The sequence below is a fragment of the Chiroxiphia lanceolata genome, chromosome 8, assembly GCF_009829145.1.
Source record: "Chiroxiphia lanceolata isolate bChiLan1 chromosome 8, bChiLan1.pri, whole genome shotgun sequence".
Lineage (NCBI taxonomy): Eukaryota > Metazoa > Chordata > Aves > Passeriformes > Pipridae > Chiroxiphia > Chiroxiphia lanceolata.
Genome location: NC_045644.1, coordinates 26300832 through 26310114, shown reverse-complemented (window position 1 = coordinate 26310114; position 9283 = coordinate 26300832). Strand labels below are relative to the sequence as shown.

Genomic DNA, 9283 nt, shown 5'->3' with positions numbered 1-9283 from the left:
ACAAAACAACCTGGCTGGCCAGTTCACTGTTTTATTCCTCTTTGTAGTTACAGCACGTTTCATTTTCCCATCACATGGAAAGCACTGCACAAAAATAGCTGAAACTTCAAAAAAGAAATTATTCCTATGTCAGTAGTCACTTGTGTGCAGTGGACTTCTGTACCCAGATGACAAATACCACTCTAGGCTCTCAGTGATCATTATCAGTCAATTTTAGAACTAGAGTAAAAGTGCACTAGGAGCAAAGGCATCACTAAATACTGAAGTAACATAGGACTGTAAGCACAGGACTGTAAGCACTATCCATTATTTACATCATAAAATAACATATCAGAAGCAACATGTGGAGAGTAATTTCTCCAAGTGTACAGCTCAGTTCAAAGATGGAATATAGACAAATTTTTCACTAGTTTCAAGATAACTAAAAAATGACTGCTTCATGCTGCATTTATGAGAAACTCAGACAGATATAACAACTAGCCTGAGCATGCCATAACTTATTAACCTTATACCACTATGATAAACACAATTTATTTCATATTGACTGAAAAAATGAAATCTGTACTTTATTAGGAGATTCAAAACTGAACATCAAAGAGACAACAATTGTAAATACACTCTTGTTCTGGTTATTCCAGGCTGCTTTTACAGGAACAAACTTCTATATCAACCACATAACTGAGAAAAAAACTTTGGGTTTTCTTAGATTCATCATCTCAAGAATTCACAAGTAATTAACTCATGTGAATTTGAATAATCAATGTCAATCCATTTTTCTGAAGTCTTTTATTATCGCACATTCTTCATTTTGTAGATTACTTAGTTCTCTGTCATTCCAGCTCCAGTAAGTTACAGTCCTTCCATTCAGATTTATGAACCTGCCTTCAGTCTGTTCATCAGATATCCCCATACAAGTCTGTTTTCAAGGTGTTATGGGCTCTTGTACATCTGTGGTTTTAGCTTAATTTCTGAGATAGGCGAGTGCACTCTCAGCTTTTGTACAAAGAGAGATCCAGTTGAGACAAGGACGATTTTTAGCAATACTCTTGATGTTCTTTAAAATCAAAGCTAGAAACAAAAGTGAATACAAGTAGTTGTATTATACCAAAAATTGATCATGCTCTAGTTATTTATCTATTTCACAACTATATTTCAGAAGTAGCTGATACCAGCTATAAACAGAAGCAATTGAAGTAGTAGTCAGAATCCAATAGAAGTCTAACAAAATAGACTTATAGAATATCAATGCAATGTTTAAAGCACAAGCATATGGAGAACAGTGGCTGATCCTGCAGGCCATGTAACATGCCCTGTCCTGTAAGCTGGTAAAGTAATCCTTAAAGTTTCTCAGATCAGTTCAGGAAGGATGTATTCAGTGAGACGTAATTTAATTAATGACCATCACCCCTGAGCAACGTGAGATAAAATTTGTTTCAACCTCCTGTTTTCCATCCCTTCTCCAGCACAAGCATGTCCATCATTTTACCAGGCCAAAAAGTAAACTTATCAATGATTGGACCTTATCTTTTTTGTATCTATTTAATTCAGCATCGAGAACCTGTATTTTTGTTTCCAAAGCTGTTACTTGTCTCTACAAGTTGTCAGTTACTGTAACTGGGAGTTAAGGTTGTTATTTAGTAATTATATTGAAATGACTGCCCAGGACCTGTTTCCGAGATGCTTAGCTCCCCTGTAATCTGATGCCATGTCAGAGAGCTATGTCATTTCTAGAGCAGAAATCACAGGCCACACTGCAGATTCGTTCATGGGAATTTGTCCAACTGGGAGAGCCTTATCCCTGACCAACGTGAACACTTGGATAGGCTTTGAATTCTCAGGGCTGCCAAAGTCATCTATTCAAGGGAAAAAGCTCGGTTCCCAAAGGCAAAATACACAAATAAACATTTTTAAATGATTAAAAGTCGAAGGAAGAAACACACAAACAGGCAAAGAATGAGAGAAGAAAAAATGGTTTTTATAACATGAGATAGAGGGTTTGGTATTCCACTCACAGACAACAATAAGCTAGGGACTCATTAAAGACACTCTGTTCCCCCAGTTATGTTGGGCAACTCAGCTCCTCACACTTCTGGAAATCACACCTTTCCTCAAATGATGTTATAGGAATACCAGACACTAATACAAATATTTTATTTTTTTGGAAAATACACGGAAAGGTTGAAAACCAGATTATAGAAACATGAGAAAATTATTTCTTACTTCCATATTCTCCTTTTTCTCCTTTCTTTCCTTGTGGTCCTAAAGCTCCTTTTATTCCTGGAGGTGCCACTTTTCCAGGGAAACTCTACAGGCCTCTCAATTCTTCTTCTAAATTTTAATTTAAAATAAAATTGTTTAAATGTTTTGCAAGTTTTTCTCCCACTATACCTTCTTAGTGCTTAGAGAGAGCACCAAACACAGACTCCTTCCCCCTCTCCCTGCCCACCACTAGGAAAATAAAGCATCTCCAGAACACTGAATTACTCCTGTGGAAAGCTTCATTTACTAGGGAATGCATTACTTTGATGAAAAAGCCTTTAGTACACCTACTTATGGCACTGAAAATCCAATGAAGTAAATGCTGTCTCATGTTATTGCAGAGGTACACATGCTCTCAAACCAGAAAGCCAATATACTTCAGCTGTAATCCAATCACACATCACAGTATATGATCTGGAAAATGAGTTAAGTCTTATGATTAAGGACACTTCTCTCAAGCAGTTTGTTGAAAGACAGTGCTGGATTTACTTATTTCAACCATGGAATTGCAGAGGGTGTACGGAGGGTTATGTGGACCAGGAAATGTCTATATTGAATATCAATACATGCCACAGAAATTTTATGCTATAGTTCATAACCAGTGGTGAGAGTTTTCTTGAAGGTTGAAAAGCAAGTGTCTAATTCCAAGACAAGTGGTATACATACAATAATACAGAAAGAATATGATAAGTTCCACATGTCCTTACTAGGAGTTTGGACAGAAACTGATTTGGAAACTTGGCAGAGCATGTGACTTGGTCCTACCACATGACAGAAAGCACTTGCAGATCTATTTGCTGTTCACAGCAGTGCATGAAAAAAGTTGCCTCTGTTGTTGAGGCATAGAGAGTATGAAGCAATCAAGTTATGACCATCAGATTAGTAACCAACAAGCACGGTTTCTGATTTTGAGAGCTGGCCCCTGGAAAGAAAAAGCAGTAATAATTCAGTAGGGTATAATAGGAAGTGATTCAGAGTACAAATGGTACAATCAGATTAAAATCTCATTACTCTTCTGTTTTATAGGCTGCTGTGAAAATGTATAGTATTTCTTTTTTATTTATTAAAAGCCAAGTGTCTAGAGTAGCATTATAAATGCAGAAAGCATTTTCAGCTTCCTGAAATTGTGCAAAGTCTAAAAGAGGCTAATGGGGCAGAAAAAAAGGAGATAAGTAAAAGGACAAAACAAAAGACTGAATGAGGCATGAAACAAGACTAAAGGGATGATAAGGAGTGTCAAAACCACAATTTCAATAAATGATCATAGCTCTGTACCTGGTTCTCTCTTTGCACCTTTAGAACCATCTCTGCTGGGTGAGCCACTGACTGCAGGAGCACTGCACCGAATTTCTGTCCAGGAATACATTTTCTCTTCAGGTTGAACTTGTTACCATCAGCAGCAAAAGCCAAAGGCATTGAAAGGCTGAAAAAGAATCGTTGCTAAGTCCACAGATCTGCAACAAATCAAGAAAAGTAATTTCATTAATTTCTCCATTTACATCATTTTAAAGGGGTGCCTGGGAAATACACTCCTGTCTTCAGGCAAAAGACCAAACAAGGGATAGTATCTGAACCATTTCATGTAGCCTCTGATTGTATCTGTATGTACAGAAACCTGAAAAGAAACAACCAAGCTTCTAAGAATCTGAAAATCTCAAGGTGTAATGAAAATACCTAATATAGCAACAGTCATCAATCTTGCCATGCTGCAAATTATTTTCGATATTTTGCTCATTGTATGTCTAAATTTAAAGCATTTATCTTCACGGCAAATAAGTCATACAGTGTTCCATTTTGGGATGAATCCTCATCTCTCCAGCTATTGTGTTTCTGTGTGGACTCTTCTTTTCACAGCTATCAGGGTTGCTGTATGTCTGAACTCAAAGTGATTAAGCTGCTTCTCTTGATAGCATCTCTACTGCTAGGAAAAACCCACAGCTTAAAGGACAAAAAGCTTACGTGTGTTTAAGTGGCAATGATCTCATTGCCTCCCCTATTTCTCCTTTCAGACCGTGTATATTAATAAGATACTTTCTCCTCAGTATCACACCTCAGAGTTGAAATCCTTTTGAATCCCAGACCTGCAACACTTTGCTGCCCTCTCTGAGCAGAACAGTAAGACTGTAACCATAAGGGAAGGCTCTGCATGACATTCTGACAAGCTGAGCCACAGTATGGTCCTTGTTTCCAAAATGAAGGTTTGAGACAATCACACCCCACATAGTCCATGTTTATCTGAAAAAAACACCAAAATGAAACTACCACAAATATGAGCTGATGAACTTCCACAGTAAATAGCCACATACTAAAGTCAAGTGGCCTCATTTTCTCACAGTTCTATCAGTCAAAACGAAAAAGAAACTTAGGGAAGCACCATTTGGTTGACAGATTTGGGTAAGGAGAGAAGAATCAAATCGAGCATGAATTCTGCTACTCACCTCAATTATTTCTCTTCATTTTAAGCTTCAGAAAAGATTTCCCACAGAAAACAGCTTCCCCTGTCATGTTTCATCTGATAAAGTACAATATAAAGTATAATCATTAGTGTATTACTGTGAGAGCATCATTATTAGGATAAAAAGCAGAGTTTAAGAAGCACCATATTTCTATATACTTATTTGTGCTTCCTCCATTAACTTCCCATCAAAGTCTGGGAAAGTGGTACACACCAAAATAAAATAATGAAACGTATTTATCTAACTAATATAACAAAACTTGAATCTTGGTTATATTTCTTATCCACCTTCATGGACTCCAGCCAGTTCTTAACAGCTCTGTAAGGATTTCCTTCTGCTGACTTTCTACACTATGTAACTATCGAATATCAGGGAAGTTGACACTTCTGATGTCTCCCGTGAAGGTAACAAGACAAAGCTCAAAATAATGGCACAACAAAAGAAAACTTGAAAACAAAATGTAAGCCCTCAGATAAATCCACTCTGAGGATTGTGTGAGGTTCAGCCTCACTCAAATCTCTGTTGGTTTTTCCTGCCAGGAGCTAAGATCTATTTACCTCCAAAGTTTTCCAGGGTGATCACCCAATTCTTTACTCTAGGAGAGCCAAAGTGCCTGTTTACCCTTTGACAAACTGGTGGCAGGGTTTCCTAGCAATTCAATCAGTGACTAATGACAATTGGCACCAACAATGGCTTAGATAAAAAAGCAAAATGTTCCAAATTTCTCACAAAAATTGAATAAATCTTAAGGAACTTAAATAGAAAAAACAAGTTTTGCAATCCATATTTATTTTTATAGAAGAGTAGATAATCCTACATGGAGAATCACACTGTGTGGATGTAATGAGAGTCCTCAGGTCCCAAGGCACATGCAGTTGCAGATTTCTCAGCAGAGATCAGAATTAGGCTTTGAAAGATGCCCCGAAACTTATATTTAGCAGGTAGCTAGTTCTGGAGGTCCTATTTAAAGATATAGGTCTCAGGTAATTCTTTTATTCCTCCTTGAAAAGTGCTCTAGGACATTATTCACCCAATGGAGGTAACAGCAAAGAGAATCTGGAAGAGACAGCATGAAGTGCTTGTTCCAGACCTAGTCTTGGAGGTGACAACTCCTGGTGATTAGCCCAAAAGCTGAGAGCCTGGCAGCAGAGGACAGCCCTATTGGAGGTAAGTACTAGCGAAACTGCTCCTCAAAAGTGGTTTTACATTTATACACAGGCTACTCAGAGACAGAATGCTGTTAAACATCCTCCTACAGCCTCCTTCTCGGCCTGTTGTGCCCAGGTGGGGCAGTCTACAAAAGTCCCTTCCAACCATCATGTCTGCACCTGAAAGGCTTGCATGGCCTCACTACAGCCTAATTCTTGTTACAGCCAAAGAGATCTTTGCTTACCAACACTTTTACTTCACCATTACACAGTGAAACTCTCACTGCACCACTGCCTTGCCTGGCAGCCAGCACAACAGAAGGCAGCAGGGAAGAAGTTACACAGAAACTTGCTGAACTTTTACCATGGGGACAACCCTGCCAAAAGAAAAAGATATATCACCAACATTTCTACCAAAGCTGTTACTTTGTGCTTTGTTTTAGGAAGAGGTTGCTGATCGGCTAATCTCAGTCTTGCACAATCCTGATCATTGCCTACCTCAGTTTTACCACCCTTATCTAGAGGGGCTGCATAGGACATTCTGGGAGTGAGCCCTTTGCTCTTTGCCTGGCCTTGGGCAGACATTGGCTGTGTTACAGTACAAACCAACAACGAAAAAATCAGCACAACTGCAGGCACTGAAATTTTTGACTGTAAGGTTTTTTCCCCTTTATTCAGCCAATGGATAAATTTTTTAACAACCTAGGAGAGGGAATGACATTTGAGGCTTAACTTCAGTGACTGCCTTTCTTGCAACAGAGCTTGCACTGTCCAGCTAGCTACAGTATTATTGTTTGGACATGGAAACTACAGTAGCAAGAACACAGTGAGCCAGGTAGCTCTGCAAAATTAATAACATAAAATTTAATGCTGAGGAAGAGATGCTTTAGCAATTTTGCTTGCAAAAAACTTCCTTACCCAGAAGAAGGTCTATTAGACATCTCCAGTTCCAAAAATTAAAACTCTCCCTCCATGCAGCAGTGTCAAGATCCCATTTCTGGGGCTGTTGTTCTCTGTTGTGGTGGCATCAGAGAGAAATGTAGGCTGTCAGACTGCCTTATACCTTTCTTGTTCAGAAGCTAGGATAAATTCAGGGTCTGTAAAAATAAAATGAACACATCAGTTCAGAGCAGTGCTACTTGTCAGACATGATTTGATAAAAACATTGTAGAGCCAACATCATTAAAAAAGAAATTTGGAATTAGAGATTTTTTTTAAAATTATTGTTGTTTTAAAGTAAGAAGCTGAAATTTCCACACTGACCTTTGCTATCTTGGCCGAGAAGCAAATGTCAAAAAATGGTATCCAGGGCTCAACTTGTAACCTTGTAACCCACAAAAATGTCTGGTTTCTTGTATGACTGTTCAACTTCCCTAAAAGGCTTCTTGCCTACAAAAGCAGAAGTATGAAGCAGACAGGATTGTCAGCAATTTCTCCACCCCTAGGGTCTCACCAGGTCAAGACACCATCTTGCTGAAACATCAGTATCACACAGTAGAAATTTTACTAAACTCTGGCAAAGCCAGCATGTTTACATGAAGTTCCAAACCTACAGAACTATGGTAAATGTCTGTATGAAGTGATAAATAAAAATCATAAGGGCAAGTGTCTTAGTATTCAGAAACAATTAGGTTTTTTTTCCACTGGATTTGTAATTTCTTTTTCTATCTGTTTATTTCTATACAGCCTTCTCTTCCTCCAGAATTATATGGTTCTCCTGATTCCAAGTTTGCATACAGAGTTCCTCACTATTTAGATCCTTGAATGTACCTTCTTTGTGCATTTGGGGGAGTGGTCTTACATCTACATGGTCTTTGATACATGGTGCAGCTCTCTGCACATTTCCTTGGAGAAGCAAGCAGCTCAGCACAGGAGAACACTTGGCTTTTGAAGTTTCAAACTTGCCTTTGGAGCCATCAGTTTTGAGTACTCTTCACCAACAGCAATATCATATGGGAATAACAGAAGTGGGAACTATATCCAATTATTTTCATCACAACATAGCAGGATGACAGCTTCTAGACACTTGCAAAGGAATATATGGCTAAAGCAGTGGATAGAAATGCACAGCTAGCTCACTGATTCACTTTGATGTCAGACCATCAGAGTGCTTTTACCCCGAAACCAGGAGTTTACAAAGTGTTTCAAACTTTTCATTGAGACAATTAGAGTCAGGATTAAAGACTTTTCAAGAGCAAAACTCTAGGAATAACCTTGTTTCAGAAAAACCTCAGAGCAGGCATTATGGAGCACCATTCTTAATAGGTGCTCATACAGTGAGTGTAATTAGAGCTCTTACAAAAATATAAGTGGAAGCTGTTCTGTGCAGGATCATTTTCTTCTGAATCAGTAGTGATTTATCCCTTGCCTGTGTATCTTACTGTGCATCTGTACTTCTGCACAATAAGAAGGATGAAGTAGAGCTGAAGTTCTTTACCTGCTTCTTTCCACCTGTCAGTCTGCCAAAGAGACTGTGCAGATGAATAGTTGCTTTCTGTTTTGTTTTCTACCCTGAAACAGTCAACCCTCATTAGTGATAAAATCTTTAGGTGTCCTGTGTCCACTTTGTATACTAAAATCAAGGTAAAAGTATCAGCTGCTTGTGAGAGAACAGGGAATTTTCAGCTGCTTGTGAGAGAACAGGGAATTTATATAGTGGGACACGCTAGGAACAATGCCACAGTAACAACACAGTTTGCAAGGCTGAGGATAATCTTTAAAGAAACTGTAAGAGAAAGAGACAGTCCTAAGGCAGACCACACCAAAAACCCAAAAAAATGTGCTTAATTCAGAGGAAGTTCTGTTTGAGATTCAAAGTTCACAATTCATACAGGATCCGTCACTCAGGATACTGACTATTAAGAACCCATGTACTGAGCTTCTCCTCCTCTTTTGAAAATTTGCTGACTGAGTTTCCCATCAGCTGAGGTAAAAGAGACCTAAGCTTTAAAAGTATGAGATTCTGAAAGAAGATAACATCAGAATGCTATTCTTACCATCCCCAGTCAGCTCTTCTGCTTTACTTACTTGGAAAAGTTTGACTATAAAGTCAAAAAACTTGTCTCTTCACCTTCATAGAGATTTAAGGGATCCTACCTTATACATTTATAATGTATTTGTGTATGGGCATCACTTAGCAGAAGTTTTCATCCAGCACCACTTTTCACTCAGCTTTCTGTTTGACTCTTGCAAAGAATGCATTGCTCAGTGCAACTGGAAAACTAAGAACAGTGTAAAATTGTTGCATATTTACACCTTTATATTTGAGAACAGCTACAGTCTTGTCCCAGTGTTAGAATAACAAGGGAGTTGGAGAAACAGAGAATATCGCAGGTTTTGTCTGTTCCAGTACACCTACATACAAAGATAAATTACAGTGCTTCATGATAAAAGCAAGGTTTACACCTTGATACTTACTCA

General features: G+C 38.3%; 2 long non-coding RNA genes across 3 annotated transcripts; both read right to left on the bottom strand.

Moving 5' to 3' along the window:
- Window positions 1–375: 375 nt before the first annotated feature.
- LOC116790583 lies at window positions 376–4488 on the bottom strand. The gene is made up of 4 exons (XR_004358410.1): window positions 4310–4488; window positions 3535–3713; window positions 2221–2328; window positions 376–1068 (listed from the first exon to the last, which is right to left on the bottom strand). It is a non-coding gene; the product is annotated as an uncharacterized LOC116790583 (long non-coding RNA).
- A 249-nt stretch (window positions 4489–4737) lies between these two features.
- Window positions 4738–9049, bottom strand: LOC116790584. 2 transcript variants are annotated; one of them, XR_004358411.1, is made up of 4 exons: window positions 8960–9049; window positions 7127–7252; window positions 6782–6960; window positions 4738–4771 (listed from the first exon to the last, which is right to left on the bottom strand). It is a non-coding gene; the product is annotated as an uncharacterized LOC116790584 (long non-coding RNA). The 2 variants fall into 2 exon arrangements; XR_004358412.1 differs by lacking the exon at window positions 8960–9049 and adding an exon at window positions 8301–8374.
- Between the last annotated feature and the right edge of the window lie 234 nt (window positions 9050–9283).